Raw genomic sequence first — 21,100 nt, 5'->3', positions numbered from 1 at the left:
AATGCATCTGTCTCCATCGAAAAACCTTTCAGGGGATCCTTTGCAACAGGTTAGCACCATTTTTGAGTGAATTGCAGAACGTCAGATTTTTGCTGAAATTGTGACCGCGCGGCTTAGGGATTTTTGCAAAAAAATGTTGTTCAGACGTCGAGGGCTTATTCTGTTTCCCATGGTAAAAACGCACCTGTTTCCACCGAAAAACCTTTCAGGGGATCGTTTGCAACAGTTTGGCACCATTTTTGAGTGAATTGCAGAACGTCAGATTTTTGCTAAAATTGTGACCGCGCGGCTTAGGGATTTTTGCAAAAAAATGTTGTTCGGACGTCGAGGGCTAATTCTGTTTCCCATGATAAAAACGCATCTGTTTCCACCGAAAAACCTTTCAGGGGATCGTTTGCAACACTTCAGCGCCATTTTTGAATGAATTGAAGAACGTCAGATTTTTGCTGAAATTGTGACCGCGCGGCTTAGGGATTTTTGCAAAAAAATGTTGTTCAGACGTCGAGGGCTATTTCTGTTTCCCATGATAAAAACGCATCTGTTTCCACCGAAAAACCTTTCAGGGGATCGTTTGCAACAGTTCAGCGCCATTTTTGAATGAATTGCAGAACGTCAGATTTTTGCTGAAATTGTGACCGCGCGGCTTAGGGATTTTTTCAAAAAAAGTTGTTCAGACGTTGAGGGCTAATTCTATTTCCCATGATAAAAACGCATCTGTGTCCACCGAAAAACCTTTCAGGGGATCCTGTGCAACAGGTTAGCACCATTTTTGAGTGAATTGCAGAACGTCAGATTTTTGCTGAAATTGTGACCGCGCGGCTTAGGGATTTTTGCAAAAAAATGTTGTTCAGACGTCGAGGGCTTATTCTGTTTCCCATGCTAAAAACGCATCTGTTACCACCGAAAAACCTTTCAGGGGATCGTTTGCAACAGTTTGGCACCATTTTTGAGTGAATTGCAGAACGTCAGATTTTTGCAGAAATTGTGACCGCGCGGCTTAGGGATTTTTGCAAAAAAATGTTGTTCAGACGTCGAGGGCTAATTCTGTTTCCCATGATAAAAACGCATCTGTTTCCACCGAAAAACCTTTCAGGGGATCGTTTGCAACAGTTCAGCGCCATTTTTGAATGAATTGAAGAACGTCAGAAATTTAGAAGAAATTTTGATCGCGCGGCTTAGGGATTTTTGCAAAAAAATGTTGTTCAGACGTTGAGGGCTAATTCTGTTTCCCATGATAAAAACGCATCTGTCTCCATCGAAAAACCTTTCAGGGGATCCTTTGCAACAGGTTAGCACCATTTTTGAGTGAATTGCAGAACGTCAGATTTTTGCTGAAATTGTGACCGCGCGGCTTAGGGATTTTTGCAAAAAAATGTTGTTCAGACGTCGAGGGCTTATTCTGTTTCCCATGCTAAAAACGCATCTGTTTCCACCGAAAAACCTTTCAGGGGATCGTTTGCAACAGTTTGGCACCATTTTTGAGTGAATTGCAGAACGTCAGATTTTTGCAGAAATTGTGACCGTGCGGCTTAGGGATTTTTGCAAAAAAAGTTGTTCAGAGGTTGAGGGCTAATTCTATTTCCGATGATAAAAACGCATCTGTTTCCACCGAAAAATCTTTCAGGGGATCGTTTGCAACAATTTGGCACCATTTTTGAGTGAATTGCAGAACGTCAGATTTTTGCTGAAATTGTGACCGCGCGGCTTAGGGATTTTTGCAAAAAGAAATTTGTTCAGACGTTGAGGGCTAATTCTGTTTCCCATGATAAAAACGCATCTGTCTCCATCGAAAAACCTTTCACGGGATCCTTTGCAACAGGTTAGCACCATTTTTGAGTGAATTGCAGAACGTCAGATTTTTGCTGAAATTGTGACCGCGCGGCTTAGGGATTTTTGCAAAAAAATGTTGTTCAGACGTCGAGGGCTTATTCTGTTTCCCATGGTAAAAACGCATCTGTGTCCACCGAAAAACCTTTCAGGGGATCGTTTGCAACAGTTTGGCACCATTTTTGAGTGAATTGCAGAACGTCAATTTTTGCTAAAATTGTGACCGCGCGGCTTAGGGATTTTTGCAAAAAAATGTTGTTCGGACGTCGAGGGCTTATTCTGTTTCCCATGATAAAAACGCATCTGTTTCCACCGAAAAACCTTTCAGGGGATCGTTTGCAACACTTCAGCGCCATTTTTGAATGAATTGAAGAACGTCAGATTTTTGCTGAAATTGTGACGGCGCGGCTTAGGGATTTTTGCAAAAAAATGTTGTTCAGACGTCGAGGGCTATTTCTGTTTCCCATGATAAAAACGCATCTGTTTCCACCGAAAAACCTTTCAGGGGATCGTTTGCAACAGTTCAGCGCCATTTTTGAATGAATTGAAGAACGTCAGAAATTTAGAAGAAATTTTGATCGCGCGGCTTAGGGATTTTTGCAAAAAAATGTTGTTCAGACGTTGAGGGCTAATTCTGTTTCCCATGATAAAAACGCATCTGTCTCCATCGAAAAACCTTTCAGGGGATCCTTTGCAACAGGTTAGCACCATTTTTGAGTGAATTGCAGAACGTCAGATTTTTGCTGAAATTGTGACCGCGCGGCTTAGGGATTTTTGCAAAAAAATGTTGTTCAGACGTCGAGGGCTTATTCTGTTTCCCATGCTAAAAACGCACCTGTTTCCACCGAAAAACCTTTCAGGGGATCGTTTGCAACAGTTTGGCACCATTTTTGAGTGAATTGCAGAACGTCAGATTTTTGCTAAAATTGTGACCGCGCGGCTTAGGGATTTTTGCAAAAAAATGTTGTTCGGACGTCGAGGGCTAATTCTGTTTCCCATGATAAAAACGCATCTGTTTCCACCGAAAAACCTTTCAGGGGATCGTTTGCAACACTTCAGCGCCATTTTTGAATGAATTGAAGAACGTCAGATTTTTGCTGAAATTGTGACCGCGCGGCTTAGGGATTTTTGCAAAAAAATGTTGTTCAGACGTCGAGGGCTAATTCTGTTTCCCATGATAAAAACGCATCTGTTTCCACCGAAAAACCTTTCAGGGGATCCTGTGCAACAGGTTAGCACCATTTTTGAGTGAATTGCAGAACGTCAGATTTTTGCTGAAATTGTGACCGCGCGGCTTAGGGATTTTTGCAAAAAAATGTTGTTCAGACGTCGAGGGCTTATTCTGTTTCCCATGCTAAAAACGCATCTGTTTCCACCGAAAAACCTTTCAGGGGATCGTTTGCAACAGTTTGGCACCATTTTTGAGTGAATTGCAGAACGTCAGATTTTTGCAGAAATTGTGACCGCGCGGCTTAGGGATTTTTGCAAAAAAATGTTGTTCAGACGTTGAGGGCTTATTCTGTTTCCCATGCTAAAAACGCATCTGTTTCCACCGAAAAACCTTTCAGGGGATCGTTTGCAACAGTTTGGCACCATTTTTGAGTGAATTGCAGAACGTCAGATTTTTGCAGAAATTGTGACCGCGCGGCTTAGGGATTTTTGCAAAAAAAAGTTGTTCAGACGTTGAGGGCTAATTTAGTTTCCCATGATAAAAACGCATCTGTCTCCACCGAAAAACCTTTCAGGGGATCCGTTGCAACAGGTTAGCACCATTTTTGAGTGAATTGCAGAACGTCAGATTTTTGCTAAAATTGTGACCGCGCGGCTTAGGGATTTTTGCAAAAAAATGTTGTTCGGACGTCGAGGGCTAATTCTGTTTCCCATGATAAAAACGCATCTGTTTCCACCGAAAAACCTTTCAGGGGATCGTTTGCAACACTTCAGCGCCATTTTTGAATGAATTGAAGAACGTCAGATTTTTGCTGAAATTGTGACCGCGCGGCTTAGGGATTTTTGCAAAAAAATGTTGTTCAGACGTTGAGGGCTATTTCTGTTTCCCATGATAAAAACGCATCTGTTTCCACCGAAAAACCTTTCAGGGGATCGTTTGCAACAGTTCAGCGCCATTTTTGAATGAATTGCAGAACGTCAGATTTTTGCTGAAATTGTGACCGCGCGGCTTAGGGATTTTTTCAAAAAAATGTTGTTCAGACGTTGAGGGCTAATTCTATTTCCCATGATAAAAACGCATCTGTGTCCACCGAAAAACCTTTCAGGGGATCCTGTGCAACAGGTTAGCACCATTTTTGAGTGAATTGCAGAACGTCAGATTTTTGCTGAAATTGTGACCGCGCGGCTTAGGGATTTTTGCAAAAAAATGTTGTTCAGACGTCGAGGGCTTATTCTGTTTCCCATGCTAAAAACGCATCTGTTACCACCGAAAAACCTTTCAGGGGATCGTTTGCAACAGTTTGGCACCATTTTTGAGTGAATTGCAGAACGTCAGATTTTTGCAGAAATTGTGACCGCGCGGCTTAGGGATTTTTGCAAAAAAATGTTGTTCGGACGTCGAGGGCTAATTCTGTTTCCCATGATAAAAACGCATCTGTTTCCACCGAAAAAGCTTTCAGGGGATCGTTTGCAACAGTTCAGCGCCATTTTTGAATGAATTGCAGAACGTCAGATTTTTGCTGAAATTGTGACCGCGCGGCTTAGGGATTTTTGCAAAAAAATGTTGTTCAGACGTCGAGGGCTAATTCTGTTTCCCATGATAAAAACGCATCTGTTTCCACCGAAAAACCTTTCAGGGGATCGTTTGCAACAGTTTGGCACCATTTTTGAGTGAATTGCAGAACGTCAGATTTTTGCTGAAATTCTGACCGCGCGGCTTAGGGATTTTTGCAAAAAAAAGTTGTTCAGACGTTGAGGGCTAATTTTGTTTCCCATGATAAAAACGCATCTGTCTCCACCGAAAAACCTTTCAGGGGATCCTTTGCAACAGGTTAGCACCATTTTTGAGTGAATTGCAGAACGTCAGATTTTTGCTAAAATTGTGACCGTGCGGCTTAGGGATTTTTGCAAAAAAATGTTGTTCGGACGTCGAGGGCTAATTCTGTTTCCCATGATAAAAACGCATCTGTTTCCACCGAAAAACCTTTCAGGGGATCGTTTGCAACACTTCAGCGCCATTTTTGAATGAATTGAAGAACGTCAGATTTTTGCTGAAATTGTGACCGCGCGGCTTAGGGATTTTTGCAAAAAAATGTTGTTCAGACGTTGAGGGCTATTTCTGTTTCCCATGATAAAAACGCATCTGTTTCCACCGAAAAACCTTTCAGGGGATCGTTTGCAACAGTTCAGCGCCATTTTTGAATGAATTGCAGAACGTCAGATTTTTGCTGAAATTGTGACCGCGCGGCTTAGGGATTTTTTCAAAAAAAGTTGTTCAGACGTTGAGGGCTAATTCTATTTCCCATGATAAAAACGCATCTGTGTCCACCGAAAAACCTTTCAGGGGATCCTGTGCAACAGGTTAGCACCATTTTTGAGTGAATTGCAGAACGTCAGATTTTTGCTGAAATTGTGACCGCGCGGCTTAGGGATTTTTGCAAAAAAATGTTGTTCAGACGTCGAGGGCTTATTCTGTTTCCCATGCTAAAAACGCATCTGTTACCACCGAAAAACCTTTCAGGGGATCGTTTGCAACAGTTTGGCACCATTTTTGAGTGAATTGCAGAACGTCAGATTTTTGAGGAAATTGTGACCGCTCGGCTTAGGGATTTTTGCAAAAAAATGTTGTTCGGACGTCGAGGGCTAATTATGTTTCCCATGATAAAAACGCATCTGTTTCCACCGAAAAATCTTTCAGGGGATCGTTTGCAACACTTCAGCGCCATTTTTGAATGAATTGAAGAACGTCAGATTTTTGCTGAAATTGTGACCGCGCGGCTTAGGGATTTTTGCAAAAAAATGTTGTTCAGACGTCGAGGGCTAATTCTGTTTCCCATGATAAAAACGCATCTGTTTCCACCGAAAAACCTTTCAGGGGATCGTTTGCAACAGTTCAGCGCCATTTTTGAATGAATTGCAGAACGTCAGATTTTTGCTGAAATTGTGACCGCGCGGCTTAGGGATTTTTTCAAAAAAAGTTGTTCAGACGTTGAGGGCTAATTCTATTTCCCATGATAAAAACGCATCTGTGTCCACCGAAAAACCTTTCAGGGGATCCTGTGCAACAGGTTAGCACCATTTTTGAGTGAATTGCAGAACGTCAGATTTTTGCTGAAATTGTGACCGCGCGGCTTAGGGATTTTTGCAAAAAAATGTTGTTCAGACGTCGAGGGCTTATTCTGTTTCCCATGCTAAAAACGCATCTGTTTCCACCGAAAAACCTTTCAGGGGATCGTTTGCAACAGTTTGGCACCATTTTTGAGTGAATTGCAGAACGTCAGATTTTTGCAGAAATTGTGACCGCGCGGCTTAGGGATTTTTGCAAAAAAATGTTGTTCAGACGTCGAGGGCTAATTCTGTTTCCCATGCTAAAAACGCATCTGTTACCACCGAAAAACCTTTCAGGGGATCGTTTGCAACAGTTTGGCACCATTTTTGAGTGAATTGCAGAACGTCAGATTTTTGCAGAAATTGTGACCGCGCGGCTTAGGGATTTTTGCAAAAAAATGTTGTTCAGACGTCGAGGGCTAATTCTGTTTCCCATGATAAAAACGCATCTGTTTCCACCGAAAAACCTTTCAGGGGATCGTTTGCAACAGTTCAGCGCCATTTTTGAATGAATTGAAGAACGTCAGAAATTTAGAAGAAATTTTGATCGCGCGGCTTAGGGATTTTTGCAAAAAAATGTTGTTCAGACGTTGAGGGCTAATTCTGTTTCCCATGATAAAAACGCATCTGTCTCCATCGAAAAACCTTTCAGGGGATCCTTTGCAACAGGTTAGCACCATTTTTGAGTGAATTGCAGAACGTCAGATTTTTGCTGAAATTGTGACCGCGCGGCTTAGGGATTTTTGCAAAAAAATGTTGTTCAGACGTCGAGGGCTTATTCTGTTTCCCATGCTAAAAACGCATCTGTTTCCACCGAAAAACCTTTCAGGGGATCGTTTGCAACAGTTTGGCACCATTTTTGAGTGAATTGCAGAACGTCAGATTTTTGCAGAAATTGTGACCGTGCGGCTTAGGGATTTTTGCAAAAAAAGTTGTTCAGAGGTTGAGGGCTAATTCTATTTCCGATGATAAAAACGCATCTGTTTCCACCGAAAAATCTTTCAGGGGATCGTTTGCAACAATTTGGCACCATTTTTGAGTGAATTGCAGAACGTCAGATTTTTGCTGAAATTGTGACCGCGCGGCTTAGGGATTTTTGCAAAAAGAAATTTGTTCAGACGTTGAGGGCTAATTCTGTTTCCCATGATAAAAACGCATCTGTCTCCATCGAAAAACCTTTCACGGGATCCTTTGCAACAGGTTAGCACCATTTTTGAGTGAATTGCAGAACGTCAGATTTTTGCTGAAATTGTGACCGCGCGGCTTAGGGATTTTTGCAAAAAAATGTTGTTCAGACGTCGAGGGCTTATTCTGTTTCCCATGGTAAAAACGCATCTGTGTCCACCGAAAAACCTTTCAGGGGATCGTTTGCAACAGTTTGGCACCATTTTTGAGTGAATTGCAGAACGTCAGATTTTTGCTGAAATTGTGACCGCGCGGCTTAGGGATTTTTGCAAAAAAATGTTGTTCAGACGTCGAGGGCTAATTCTGTTTCCCATGATAAAAACGCATCTGTTTCCACCGAAAAACCTTTTAGGGGATCGTTTGCAACAGTTCAGCGCCATTTTTGAATGAATTGCAGAACGTCAGATTTTTGCTGAAATTGTGACCGCGCGGCTTAGGGATTTTTTCAAAAAAAGTTGTTCAGACGTTGAGGGCTAATTCTATTTCCCATGATAAAAACGCATCTGTGTCCACCGAAAAACCTTTCAGGGGATCCTGTGCAAAAGGTTAGCACCATTTTTGAGTGAATTGCAGAACCTCAGATTTTTGCTGAAATTGTGACCGCGCGGCTTAGGGATTTTTGCAAAAAAATGTTGTTCAGACGTCGAGGGCTTATTCTGTTTCCCATGCTAAAAACGCATCTGTTTCCACCGAAAAACCTTTCAGGGGATCGTTTGCAACAGTTTGGCACCATTTTTGAGTGAATTGCAGAACATCAGATTTTTGCAGAAATTGTGACCGTGCGGCTTAGGGATTTTTGCAAAAAAAGTTGTTCAGACGTTGAGGGCTAATTCTATTTCCGATGATAAAAACGCATCTGTTTCCACCGAAAAATCTTTCAGGGGATCGTTTGCAACAATTTGGCACCATTTTTGAGTGAATTGCAGAACGTCAGATTTTTGCTGAAATTGTGACCGCGCGGCTTAGGGATTTTTGCAAAAAGAAATTTGTTCAGACGTTGAGGGCTAATTTTGTTTCCCATGATAAAAACGCATCTGTCTCCATCGAAAAACCTTTCAGGGGATCCTTTGCAACAGGTTAGCACCATTTTTGAGTGAATTGCAGAACGTCAGATTTTTGCTGAAATTGTGACCGCGCGGCTTAGGGATTTTTGCAAAAAAATGTTGTTCAGACGTCGAGGGCTTATTCTGTTTCCCATGGTAAAAACGCACCTGTTTCCACCGAAAAACCTTTCAGGGGATCGTTTGCAACAGTTTGGCACCATTTTTGAGTGAATTGCAGAACGTCAGATTTTTGCTAAAATTGTGACCGCGCGGCTTAGGGATTTTTGCAAAAAAATGTTGTTCGGACGTCGAGGGCTAATTCTGTTTCCCATGATAAAAACGCATCTGTTTCCACCGAAAAACCTTTCAGGGGATCGTTTGCAACACTTCAGCGCCATTTTTGAATGAATTGAAGAACGTCAGATTTTTGCTGAAATTGTGACCGCGCGGCTTAGGGATTTTTGCAAAAAAAGTTGTTCAGACGTTGAGGGCTAATTCTATTTCCGATGATAAAAACGCATCTGTTTCCACCGAAAAATCTTTCAGGGGATCGTTTGCAACAATTTGGCACCATTTTTGAGTGAATTGCAGAACGTCAGATTTTTGCTGAAATTGTGACCGCGCGGCTTAGGGATTTTTGCAAAAAGAAATTTGTTCAGACGTTGAGGGCTAATTTTGTTTCCCATGATAAAAACGCATCTGTCTCCATCGAAAAACCTTTCAGGGGATCCTTTGCAACAGGTTAGCACCATTTTTGAGTGAATTGCAGAACGTCAGATTTTTGCTGAAATTGTGACCGCGCGGCTTAGGGATTTTTGCAAAAAAATGTTGTTCAGACGTCGAGGGCTTATTCTGTTTCCCATGGTAAAAACGCACCTGTTTCCACCGAAAAACCTTTCAGGGGATCGTTTGCAACAGTTTGGCACCATTTTTGAGTGAATTGCAGAACGTCAGATTTTTGCTAAAATTGTGACCGCGCGGCTTAGGGATTTTTGCAAAAAAATGTTGTTCGGACGTCGAGGGCTAATTCTGTTTCCCATGATAAAAACGCATCTGTTTCCACCGAAAAACCTTTCAGGGGATCGTTTGCAACACTTCAGCGCCATTTTTGAATGAATTGAAGAACGTCAGATTTTTGCTGAAATTGTGACCGCGCGGCTTAGGGATTTTTGCAAAAAAATGTTGTTCAGACGTCGAGGGCTATTTCTGTTTCCCATGATAAAAACGCATCTGTTTCCACCGAAAAACCTTTCAGGGGATCGTTTGCAACAGTTCAGCGCCATTTTTGAATGAATTGCAGAACGTCAGATTTTTGCTGAAATTGTGACCGCGCGGCTTAGGGATTTTTTCAAAAAAAGTTGTTCAGACGTTGAGGGCTAATTCTATTTCCCATGATAAAAACGCATCTGTGTCCACCGAAAAACCTTTCAGGGGATCCTGTGCAACAGGTTAGCACCATTTTTGAGTGAATTGCAGAACGTCAGATTTTTGCTGAAATTGTGACCGCGCGGCTTAGGGATTTTTGCAAAAAAATGTTGTTCAGACGTCGAGGGCTTATTCTGTTTCCCATGCTAAAAACGCATCTGTTACCACCGAAAAACCTTTCAGGGGATCGTTTGCAACAGTTTGGCACCATTTTTGAGTGAATTGCAGAACGTCAGATTTTTGCAGAAATTGTGACCGCGCGGCTTAGGGATTTTTGCAAAAAAATGTTGTTCAGACGTCGAGGGCTAATTCTGTTTCCCATGATAAAAACGCATCTGTTTCCACCGAAAAACCTTTCAGGGGATCGTTTGCAACAGTTCAGCGCCATTTTTGAATGAATTGAAGAACGTCAGAAATTTAGAAGAAATTTTGATCGCGCGGCTTAGGGATTTTTGCAAAAAAATGTTGTTCAGACGTTGAGGGCTAATTCTGTTTCCCATGATAAAAACGCATCTGTCTCCATCGAAAAACCTTTCAGGGGATCCTTTGCAACAGGTTAGCACCATTTTTGAGTGAATTGCAGAACGTCAGATTTTTGCTGAAATTGTGACCGCGCGGCTTAGGGATTTTTGCAAAAAAATGTTGTTCAGACGTCGAGGGCTTATTCTGTTTCCCATGCTAAAAACGCATCTGTTTCCACCGAAAAACCTTTCAGGGGATCGTTTGCAACAGTTTGGCACCATTTTTGAGTGAATTGCAGAACGTCAGATTTTTGCAGAAATTGTGACCGTGCGGCTTAGGGATTTTTGCAAAAAAAGTTGTTCAGAGGTTGAGGGCTAATTCTATTTCCGATGATAAAAACGCATCTGTGTCCACCGAAAAACCTTTCAGGGGATCGTTTGCAACAGTTTGGCACCATTTTTGAGTGAATTGCAGAACGTCAGATTTTTGCTAAAATTGTGACCGCGCGGCTTAGGGATTTTTGCAAAAAAATGTTGTTCGGACGTCGAGGGCTTATTCTGTTTCCCATGATAAAAACGCATCTGTTTCCACCGAAAAACCTTTCAGGGGATCGTTTGCAACACTTCAGCGCCATTTTTGAATGAATTGAAGAACGTCAGATTTTTGCTGAAATTGTGACGGCGCGGCTTAGGGATTTTTGCAAAAAAATGTTGTTCAGACGTCGAGGGCTATTTCTGTTTCCCATGATAAAAACGCATCTGTTTCCACCGAAAAACCTTTCAGGGGATCGTTTGCAACAGTTCAGCGCCATTTTTGAATGAATTGAAGAACGTCAGAAATTTAGAAGAAATTTTGATCGCGCGGCTTAGGGATTTTTGCAAAAAAATGTTGTTCAGACGTTGAGGGCTAATTCTGTTTCCCATGATAAAAACGCATCTGTCTCCATCGAAAAACCTTTCAGGGGATCCTTTGCAACAGGTTAGCACCATTTTTGAGTGAATTGCAGAACGTCAGATTTTTGCTGAAATTGTGACCGCGCGGCTTAGGGATTTTTGCAAAAAAATGTTGTTCAGACGTCGAGGGCTTATTCTGTTTCCCATGCTAAAAACGCACCTGTTTCCACCGAAAAACCTTTCAGGGGATCGTTTGCAACAGTTTGGCACCATTTTTGAGTGAATTGCAGAACGTCAGATTTTTGCTAAAATTGTGACCGCGCGGCTTAGGGATTTTTGCAAAAAAATGTTGTTCGGACGTCGAGGGCTAATTCTGTTTCCCATGATAAAAACGCATCTGTTTCCACCGAAAAACCTTTCAGGGGATCCTGTGCAACAGGTTAGCACCATTTTTGAGTGAATTGCAGAACGTCAGATTTTTGCTGAAATTGTGACCGCGCGGCTTAGGGATTTTTGCAAAAAAATGTTGTTCAGACGTCGAGGGCTTATTCTGTTTCCCATGCTAAAAACGCATCTGTTTCCACCGAAAAACCTTTCAGGGGATCGTTTGCAACAGTTTGGCACCATTTTTGAGTGAATTGCAGAACGTCAGATTTTTGCAGAAATTGTGACCGCGCGGCTTAGGGATTTTTGCAAAAAAATGTTGTTCAGACGTTGAGGGCTTATTCTGTTTCCCATGCTAAAAACGCATCTGTTTCCACCGAAAAACCTTTCAGGGGATCGTTTGCAACAGTTTGGCACCATTTTTGAGTGAATTGCAGAACGTCAGATTTTTGCAGAAATTGTGACCGCGCGGCTTAGGGATTTTTGCAAAAAAAAGTTGTTCAGACGTTGAGGGCTAATTTTGTTTCCCATGATAAAAACGCATCTGTCTCCACCGAAAAACCTTTCAGGGGATCCTTTGCAACAGGTTAGCACCATTTTTGAGTGAATTGCAGAACGTCAGATTTTTGCTAAAATTGTGACCGCGCGGCTTAGGGATTTTTGCAAAAAAATGTTGTTCGGACGTCGAGGGCTAATTCTGTTTCCCATGATAAAAACGCATCTGTTTCCACCGAAAAACCTTTCAGGGGATCGTTTGCAACACTTCAGCGCCATTTTTGAATGAATTGAAGAACGTCAGATTTTTGCTGAAATTGTGACCGCGCGGCTTAGGGATTTTTGCAAAAAAATGTTGTTCAGACGTTGAGGGCTATTTCTGTTTCCCATGATAAAAACGCATCTGTTTCCACCGAAAAACCTTTCAGGGGATCGTTTGCAACAGTTCAGCGCCATTTTTGAATGAATTGCAGAACGTCAGATTTTTGCTGAAATTGTGACCGCGCGGCTTAGGGATTTTTTCAAAAAAATGTTGTTCAGACGTTGAGGGCTAATTCTATTTCCCATGATAAAAACGCATCTGTGTCCACCGAAAAACCTTTCAGGGGATCCTGTGCAACAGGTTAGCACCATTTTTGAGTGAATTGCAGAACGTCAGATTTTTGCTGAAATTGTGACCGCGCGGCTTAGGGATTTTTGCAAAAAAATGTTGTTCAGACGTCGAGGGCTTATTCTGTTTCCCATCCTAAAAACGCATCTGTTACCACCGAAAAACCTTTCAGGGGATCGTTTGCAACAGTTTGGCACCATTTTTGAGTGAATTGCAGAACGTCAGATTTTTGCAGAAATTGTGACCGCGCGGCTTAGGGATTTTTGCAAAAAAATGTTGTTCGGACGTCGAGGGCTAATTCTGTTTCCCATGATAAAAACGCATCTGTTTCCACCGAAAAATCTTTCAGGGGATCGTTTGCAACACTTCAGCGCCATTTTTGAATGAATTGAAGAACGTCAGATTTTTGCTGAAATTGTGACCGCGCGGCTTAGGGATTTTTGCAAAAAAATGTTGTTCAGACGTCGAGGGCTAATTCTGTTTCCCATGATAAAAACGCATCTGTTTCCACCGAAAAACCTTTCAGGGGATCGTTTGCAACAGTTTGGCACCATTTTTGAGTGAATTGCAGAACGTCAGATTTTTGCTGAAATTCTGACCGCGCGGCTTAGGGATTTTTGCAAAAAAAAGTTGTTCAGACGTTGAGGGCTAATTTTGTTTCCCATGATAAAAACGCATCTGTCTCCACCGAAAAACCTTTCAGGGGATCCTTTGCAACAGGTTAGCACCATTTTTGAGTGAATTGCAGAACGTCAGATTTTTGCTAAAATTGTGACCGTGCGGCTTAGGGATTTTTGCAAAAAAATGTTGTTCGGACGTCGAGGGCTAATTCTGTTTCCCATGATAAAAACGCATCTGTTTCCACCGAAAAATCTTTCAGGGGATCGTTTGCAACAATTTGGCACCATTTTTGAGTGAATTGCAGAACGTCAGATTTTTGCTGAAATTGTGACCGCGCGGCTTAGGGATTTTTGCAAAAAGAAATTTGATCAGACGTTGAGGGCTAATTTTGTTTCCCATGATAAAAACGCATCTGTCTCCATCGAAAAACCTTTCAGGGGATCCTTTGCAACAGGTTAGCACCATTTTTGAGTGAATTGCAGAACGTCAGATTTTTGCTGAAATTGTGACCGCGCGGCTTAGGGATTTTTGCAAAAAAATGTGGTTCAGACGTCGAGGGCTTATTCTGTTTCCCATGGTAAAAACGCACCTGTTTCCACCGAAAAACCTTTCAGGGGATCGTTTGCAACAGTTTGGCACCATTTTTGAGTGAATTGCAGAACGTCAGATTTTTGCTAAAATTGTGACCGCGCGGCTTAGGGATTTTTGCAAAAAAATGTTGTTCGGACGTCGAGGGCTAATTCTGTTTCCCATGATAAAAACGCATCTGTTTCCACCGAAAAACCTTTCAGGGGATCCTGTGCAACAGGTTAGCACCATTTTTGAGTGAATTGCAGAACGTCAGATTTTTGCTGAAATTGTGACCGCGCGGCTTAGGGATTTTTGCAAAAAAAGTTGTTCAGACGTTGAGGGCTAATTCTATTTCCCATGATAAAAACGCATCTGTGTCCACCGAAAAACCTTTCAGGGGATCCTGTGCAACAGGTTAGCACCATTTTTGAGTGAATTGCAGAACGTCAGATTTTTGCTGAAATTGTGACCGCGCGGCTTAGGGATTTTTGCAAAAAAATGTTGTTCAGACGTCGAGGGCTTATTCTGTTTCCCATGCTAAAAACGCATCTGTTACCACCGAAAAACCTTTCAGGGGATCGTTTGCAACAGTTTGGCACCATTTTTGAGTGAATTGCAGAACGTCAGATTTTTGCAGAAATTGTGACCGCGCGGCTTAGGGATTTTTGCAAAAAAATGTTGTTCAGACGTCGAGGGCTAATTCTGTTTCCCATGATAAAAACGCATCTGTTTCCACCGAAAAACCTTTCAGGGGATCGTTTGCAACAGTTCAGCGCCATTTTTGAATGAATTGAAGAACGTCAGAAATTTAGAAGAAATTTTGATCGCGCGGCTTAGGGATTTTTGCAAAAAAATGTTGTTCAGACGTTGAGGGCTAATTCTGTTTCCCATGATAAAAACGCATCTGTCTCCATCGAAAAACCTTTCAGGGGATCCTTTGCAACAGGTTAGCACCATTTTTGAGTGAATTGCAGAACGTCAGATTTTTGCTGAAATTGTGACCGCGCGGCTTAGGGATTTTTGCAAAAAAATGTTGTTCAGACGTCGAGGGCTTATTCTGTTTCCCATGCTAAAAACGCATCTGTTTCCACCGAAAAACCTTTCAGGGGATCGTTTGCAACAGTTCAGCGCCATTTTTGAATGAATTGCAGAACGTCAGATTTTTGCTGAAATTGTGACCGCGCGGCTTAGGGATTTTTTCAAAAAAAGTTGTTCAGACGTTGAGGGCTAATTCTATTTCCCATGATAAAAACGCATCTGTGTCCACCGAAAAACCTTTCAGGGGATCCTGTGCAACAGGTTAGCACCATTTTTGAGTGAATTGCAGAACGTCAGATTTTTGCTGAAATTGTGACCGCGCGGCTTAGGGATTTTTGCAAAAAAATGTTGTTCAGACGTCGAGGGCTTATTCTGTTTCCCATGCTAAAAACGCATCTGTTACCACCGAAAAACCTTTCAGGGGATCGTTTGCAACAGTTTGGCACCATTTTTGAGTGAATTGCAGAACGTCAGATTTTTGCAGAAATTGTGACCGCGCGGCTTAGGGATTTTTGCAAAAAAATGTTGTTCAGACGTCGAGGGCTAATTCTGTTTCCCATGATAAAAACGCATCTGTTTCCACCGAAAAACCTTTCAGGGGATCGTTTGCAACAGTTCAGCGCCATTTTTGAATGAATTGAAGAACGTCAGAAATTTAGAAGAAATTTTGATCGCGCGGCTTAGGGATTTTTGCAAAAAAATGTTGTTCAGACGTTGAGGGCTAATTCTGTTTCCCATGATAAAAACGCATCTGTCTCCATCGAAAAACCTTTCAGGGGATCCTTTGCAACAGGTTAGCACCATTTTTGAGTGAATTGCAGAACGTCAGATTTTTGCTGAAATTGTGACCGCGCGGCTTAGGGATTTTTGCAAAAAAATGTTGTTCAGACGTCGAGGGCTTATTCTGTTTCCCATGCTAAAAACGCATCTGTTTCCACCGAAAAACCTTTCAGGGGATCGTTTGCAACAGTTTGGCACCATTTTTGAGTGAATTGCAGAACGTCAGATTTTTGCAGAAATTGTGACCGTGCGGCTTAGGGATTTTTGCAAAAAAAGTTGTTCAGAGGTTGAGGGCTAATTCTATTTCCGATGATAAAAACGCATCTGTGTCCACCGAAAAACCTTTCAGGGGATCGTTTGCAACAGTTTGGCACCATTTTTGAGTGAATTGCAGAACGTCAGATTTTTGCTAAAATTGTGACCGCGCGGCTTAGGGATTTTTGCAAAAAAATGTTGTTCGGACGTCGAGGGCTTATTCTGTTTCCCATGATAAAAACGCATCTGTTTCCACCGAAAAACCTTTCAGGGGATCGTTTGCAACACTTCAGCGCCATTTTTGAATGAATTGAAGAACGTCAGATTTTTGCTGAAATTGTGACGGCGCGGCTTAGGGATTTTTGCAAAAAAATGTTGTTCAGACGTCGAGGGCTATTTCTGTTTCCCATGATAAAAACGCATCTGTTTCCACCGAAAAACCTTTCAGGGGATCATTTGCAACAGTTCAGCGCCATTTTTGAATGAATTGAAGAACGTCAGAAATTTAGAAGAAATTTTGATCGCGCGGCTTAGGGATTTTTGCAAAAAAATGTTGTTCAGACGTTGAGGGCTAATTCTGTTTCCCATGATAAAAACGCATCTGTCTCCATCGAAAAACCTTTCAGGGGATCCTTTGCAACAGGTTAGCACCATTTTTGAGTGAATTGCAGAACGTCAGATTTTTGCTGAAATTGTGACCGCGCGGCTTAGGGATTTTTGCAAAAAAAGGTTGTTCAGACGTCGAGGGCTTATTCTGTTTCCCATGCTAAAAACGCACCTGTTTCCACCGAAAAACCTTTCAGGGGATCGTTTGCAACAGTTTGGCACCATTTTTGAGTGAATTGCAGAACGTCAGATTTTTGCTAAAATTGTGACCGCGCGGCTTAGGGATTTTTGCAAAAAAATGTTGTTCGGACGTCGAGGGCTAATTCTGTTTCCCATGATAAAAACGCATCTGTTTCCACCGAAAAACCTTTCAGGGGATCGTTTGCAACACTTCAGCGCCATTTTTGAATGAATTGAAGAACGTCAGATTTTTGCTGAAATTGTGACCGCGCGGCTTAGGGATTTTTGCAAAAAAATGTTGTTCAGACGTCGAGGGCTAATTCTGTTTCCCATGATAAAAACGCATCTGTTTCCACCGAAAAACCTTTCAGGGGATCCTGTGCAACAGGTTAGCACCATTTTTGAGTGAATTGCAGAACGTCAGATTTTTGCTGAAATTGTGACCGCGCGGCTTAGGGATTTTTGCAAAAAAATGTTGTTCAGACGTCGAGGGCTTATTCTGTTTCCCATGCTAAAAACGCATCTGTTTCCACCGAAAAACCTTTCAGGGGATCGTTTGCAACAGTTTGGCACCATTTTTGAGTGAATTGCAGAACGTCAGATTTTTGCAGAAATTGTGACCGCGCGGCTTAGGGATTTTTGCAAAAAAATGTTGTTCAGACGTTGAGGGCTTATTCTGTTTCCCATGCTAAAAACGCATCTGTTTCCACCGAAAAACCTTTCAGGGGATCGTTTGCAACAGTTTGGCACCATTTTTGAGTGAATTGCAGAACGTCAGATTTTTGCAGAAATTGTGACCGCGCGGCTTAGGGATTTTTGCAAAAAAAAGTTGTTCAGACGTTGAGGGCTAATTTTGTTTCCCATGATAAAAACGCATCTGTCTCCACCGAAAAACCTTTCAGGGGATCCTTTGCAACAGGTTAGCACCATTTTTGAGTGAATTGCAGAACGTCAGATTTTTGCTAAAATTGTGACCGCGCGGCTTAGGGATTTTTGCAAAAAAATGTTGTTCGGACGTCGAGGGCTAATTCTGTTTCCCATGATAAAAACGCATCTGTTTCCACCGAAAAACCTTTCAGGGGATCGTTTGCAACACTTCAGCGCCATTTTTGAATGAATTGAAGAACGTCAGATTTTTGCTGAAATTGTGACCGCGCGGCTTAGGGATTTTTTCAAAAAAATGTTGTTCAGACGTTGAGGGCTAATTCTATTTCCCATGATAAAAACGCATCTGTGTCCACCGAAAAACCTTTCAGGGGATCCTGTGCAACAGGTTAGCACCATTTTTGAGTGAATTGCAGAACGTCAGATTTTTGCTGAAATTGTGACCGCGCGGCTTAGGGATTTTTGCAAAAAAATGTTGTTCAGACGTCGAGGGCTTATTCTGTTTCCCATCCTAAAAACGCATCTGTTACCACCGAAAAACCTTTCAGGGGATCGTTTGCAACAGTTTGGCACCATTTTTGAGTGAATTGCAGAACGTCAGATTTTTGCAGAAATTGTGACCGCGCGGCTTAGGGATTTTTGCAAAAAAATGTTGTTCGGACGTCGAGGGCTAATTCTGTTTCCCATGATAAAAACGCATCTGTTTCCACCGAAAAATCTTTCAGGGGATCGTTTGCAACACTTCAGCGCCATTTTTGAATGAATTGAAGAACGTCAGATTTTTGCTGAAATTGTGACCGCGCGGCTTAGGGATTTTTGCAAAAAAATGTTGTTCAGACGTCGAGGGCTAATTCTGTTTCCCATGATAAAAACGCATCTGTTTCCACCGAAAAACCTTTCAGGGGATCGTTTGCAACAGTTTGGCACCATTTTTGAGTGAATTGCAGAACGTCAGATTTTTGCTGAAATTCTGACCGCGCGGCTTAGGGATTTTTGCAAAAAAAAGTTGTTCAGACGTTGAGGGCTAATTTTGTTTCCCATGATAAAAACGCATCTGTCTCCACCGAAAAACCTTTCAGGGGATCCTTTGCAACAGGTTAGCACCATTTTTGAGTGAATTGCAGAACGTCAGATTTTTGCTAAAATTGTGACCGTGCGGCTTAGGGATTTTTGCAAAAAAATGTTGTTCGGACGTCGAGGGCTAATTCTGTTTCCCATGATAAAAACGCATCTGTTTCCACCGAAAAACCTTTCAGGGGATCGTTTGCAACACTTCAGCGCCATTTTTGAATGAATTGAAGAACGTCAGATTTTTGCTGAAATTGTGACCGCGCGGCTTAGGGATTTTTGCAAAAAAATGTTGTTCAGACGTTGAGGGCTATTTCTGTTTCCCATGATAAAAACGCATCTGTTTCCACCGAAAAACCTTTCAGGGGATCGTTTGCAACAGTTCAGCGCCATTTTTGAATGAATTGCAGAACGTCAGATTTTTGCTGAAATTGTGACCGCGCGGCTTAGGGATTTTTTCAAAAAAAGTTGTTCAGACGTTGAGGGCTAATTCTATTTCCGATGATAAAAACGCATCTGTTTCCACCGAAAAATCTTTCAGGGGATCGTTTGCAACAATTTGGCACCATTTTTGAGTGAATTGCAGAACGTCAGATTTTTGCTGAAATTGTGACCGCGCGGCTTAGGGATTTTTGCAAAAAGAAATTTGTTCAGACGTTGAGGGCTAATTTTGTTTCCCATGATAAAAACGCATCTGTCTCCATCGAAAAACCTTTCAGGGGATCCTTTGCAACAGGTTAGCACCATTTTTGAGTGAATTGCAGAACGTCAGATTTTTGCTGAAATTGTGACCGCGCGGCTTAGGGATTTTTGCAAAAAAATGTTGTTCAGACGTCGAGGGCTTATTCTGTTTCCCATGGTAAAAACGCACCTGTTTCCACCGAAAAACCTTTCAGGGGATCGTTTGCAACAGTTTGGCACCATTTTTGAGTGAATTGCAGAACGTCAGATTTTTGCTAAAATTGTGACCGCGCGGCTTAGGGATTTTTGCAAAAAAATGTTGTTCGGACGTCGAGGGCTAATTCTGTTTCCCATGATAAAAACGCATCTGTTTCCACCGAAAAACCTTTCAGGGGATCGTTTGCAACACTTCAGCGCCATTTTTGAATGAATTGAAGAACGTCAGATTTTTGCTGAAATTGTGACCGCGCGGCTTAGGGATTTTTGCAAAAAAAGTTGTTCAGACGTTGAGGGCTAATTCTATTTCCGATGATAAAAACGCATCTGTTTCCACCGAAAAATCTTTCAGGGGATCGTTTGCAACAATTTGGCACCATTTTTGAGTGAATTGCAGAACGTCAGATTTTTGCTGAAATTGTGACCGCGCGGCTTAGGGATTTTTGCAAAAAGAAATTTGTTCAGACGTTGAGGGCTAATTTTGTTTCCCATGATAAAAACGCATCTGTCTCCATCGAAAAACCTTTCAGGGGATCCTTTGCAACAGGTTAGCACCATTTTTGAGTGAATTGCAGAACGTCAGATTTTTGCTGAAATTGTGACCGCGCGGCTTAGGGATTTTTGCAAAAAAATGTTGTTCAGACGTCGAGGGCTTATTCTGTTTCCCATGGTAAAAACGCACCTGTTTCCACCGAAAAACCTTTCAGGGGATCGTTTGCAACAGTTTGGCACCATTTTTGAGTGAATTGCAGAACGTCAGATTTTTGCTAAAATTGTGACCGCGCGGCTTAGGGATTTTTGCAAAAAAATGTTGTTCGGACGTCGAGGGCTAATTCTGTTTCCCATGATAAAAACGCATCTGTTTCCACCGAAAAACCTTTCAGGGGATCGTTTGCAACACTTCAGCGCCATTTTTGAATGAATTGAAGAACGTCAGATTTTTGCTGAAATTGTGACCGCGCGGCTTAGGGATTTTTGCAAAAAAATGTTGTTCAGACGTCGAGGGCTATTTCTGTTTCCCATGATAAAAACGCATCTGTTTCCACCGAAAAACCTTTCAGGGGATCGTTTGCAACAGTTCAGCGCCATTTTTGAATGAATTGCAGAACGTCAGATTTTTGCTGAAATTGTGACCGCGCGGCTTAGGGATTTTTTCAAAAAAAGTTGTTCAGACGTTGAGGGCTAATTCTATTTCCCATGATAAAAACGCATCTGTGTCCACCGAAAAACCTTTCAGGGGATCCTGTGCAACAGGTTAGCACCATTTTTGAGTGAATTGCAGAACGTCAGATTTTTGCTGAAATTGTGACCGCGCGGCTTAGGGATTTTTGCAAAAAAATGTTGTTCAGACGTCGAGGGCTTATTCTGTTTCCCATGCTAAAAACGCATCTGTTACCACCGAAAAACCTTTCAGGGGATCGTTTGCAACAGTTTGGCACCATTTTTGAGTGAATTGCAGAACGTCAGATTTTTGCAGAAATTGTGACCGCGCGGCTTAGGGATTTTTGCAAAAAAATGTTGTTCAGACGTCGAGGGCTAATTCTGTTTCCCATGATAAAAACGCATCTGTTTCCACCGAAAAACCTTTCAGGGGATCG

The sequence above is a fragment of the Podarcis gaigeae genome (genome assembly GCF_964106915.1).
Source record: "Podarcis gaigeae genome assembly, chromosome: 2".
Classification (NCBI taxonomy): domain Eukaryota; kingdom Metazoa; phylum Chordata; class Lepidosauria; order Squamata; family Lacertidae; genus Podarcis; species Podarcis gaigeae.
Note: the sequence above shows the minus strand (reverse complement) of the source record.